Below are 2,284 nucleotides of genomic sequence, written 5' to 3' on the forward strand. Positions count from 1 at the left end.
TTTGTATATGTAAAGAGTGGTTAGCTTATTAAAAGCTATTATGTCTAAATTGAGTTGTGTTTAATATGCTATGCTAAGAAGTACCTTATTGTATTATATATAGTTATTTCAATTGGCCTTCCTAAAGTAATTATAGATGTAGGACTCCATGGGATGTGCTTCTAAGGTGTATGGTTTCAATCAACGAGAAATCATATACAATGAATATAAGACATGTGTTATACCATAAGTTGACCCTACTTTCTTCTAAAGTAAAAAATAATGAAACAAGCATTTATAAGAAAAGAAAAAAAAATCAACACTCGAGTAATTGATTCGATTGAGTTTAATAAACTTGACTAACTCAAAACAATATGAATTAAAAAAAAGCAATAAAAAAATTAATGCAAAAAAATACAAAAACTCAATCGGAGCCTATATGGGTTAAATACTAAATTTGCGACTGGTTATAATACCGGGGTAAACCTGTTAAAAGCAAACTGAATAAAATTATAAAACTCAATTATCAAATACTCCAATGTTAAAAAGTAAAATTAAAAAGAAAATTATTTTCAAAGAAAAGCAATAAAAAGAGTTTGAGTCAACACGAGTTAACCTATTACTATAGGCGCATGATTAAAAAAATCTCATTCAAAGAAAAGTGAAAAAAGAGAGCATGAAGATCAACTTTTAATAAATTAAATGTTGAATAATAAAATTTAAAAAATCAATTTAAAAAAATCCTAAAAAACATTATAGTCAACCAATATAAACTTTCAGAATTTGTAACCTTGGTCATTAAGCTAAGAAGTAACCCCATTAAAGGTATATCATAAAAAATATAATAAAATTTTAAATCAATAAAATATCATGAGATAAAATTAACAATATGCAATAAAAAAAATCTCAAAAGGAGAAAAAATAGAAATAAAAAGAATATGAACTATATTTGATATAAAAGTGATTTGAAATCAAATACTGAAAAATAAAATTAAAATAAAATTTAATAAAAAAAGATAAAAAACCATCAATTAAAAGAATAAAGAATAAAAAATAAATTTAATATAAAAATTAAATGAAACTAGATGGTAAAGAATGAAATTAAAGAAAAAATCAATAAAATATTAATGAAAAAAATAAATAACAATAAAAAAAATAAAAATCAAATTAAATATAAAAAGTAAATGAAATAATGGCTTTATATTTTGGCAAGGATAAAATAAAAAATAAGAGAAAAAATCAGAGTTACAAACAATATGTTATCATATATACACAAAGCAATGGCAAGGATAAAATAAAAGATAAGAGAAAAAATCAGAGTTACAAACAATATGTTATCATATATACACAAAACAATATTTATATGTGTCATTTATTTTTTAAAATTAATATTTATATTTAGTAAAAGATCATCAACTTGATAATTACTTAAAAAAAACTTTAAAGAATTGGTTGATAAAATAGTTATGAAACTCGATCTTGTTTGACGGGTTGACCCGAGACCCAACCTATATGGGGCTGGAACTGAGTCAGATTGAAGAAAAAATAATGGAAGAAAAAACTCTGTATGACCCGGCGACTCGATTGACCACGTTAAGAATCGATTACAAATCCATTGATTTTTATTTTGTTTTTTTATTAAAATAATATTGTTTTGATTTTTTAAAAAAAATAAAATTTGACTCAACCAAGCTGATAATTTGGTTAAAACTCGAAATCTGACTCGGGTGTTAAAACTACGGTTAATGGTTTGAAATATTTTATTTTTTTAAAAATTTAATCAATATTCTATAATTCTAAAATATAAAATGTTTAAAATATCCACGATCAATCTCAATCTCATAACTATTAATGGATAATCTAAATACCTTGAATAGCAATTTCATTGGATTTTTACTGAAAGAGCAAAACATAATTATACTATTGTGAGAAATAGAAATAGGTATTTCGAGACACAGTGAAATCGTTCATGCTAATTATTATTATTTTTTAAAATCTCAAGTGTTAGGAGAAGTTAAACGAGGAAGGAGGAGAGAATATGATACGAAGCTGAAAAATCCAATAACGGTTTGATCCTCCTTCTTCCACCATCATTCAGGCACCCCAGTCTCCACCATGTTCATCCACCTTCTCCCCCCCTTTTTTTTTCCAGAAAAACAAACAAAACCATCTCTCTCTCTCTCTGAACACAGCACATCATCTTCCTTGTTTCAAATTTTAGTTCTTAATTGACCTGTCACCTTTTCTCTCCGCCTCCGTGTCTCCATGGTTTTCTTCATCATTTAGCCACCCTGACCTCTTTCCC

The sequence above is a fragment of the Populus euphratica genome, unplaced genomic scaffold, assembly GCF_000495115.2.
Source record: "Populus euphratica unplaced genomic scaffold, PopEup_1.0 scaffold370.1, whole genome shotgun sequence".
Taxonomy (NCBI): domain Eukaryota; kingdom Viridiplantae; phylum Streptophyta; class Magnoliopsida; order Malpighiales; family Salicaceae; genus Populus; species Populus euphratica.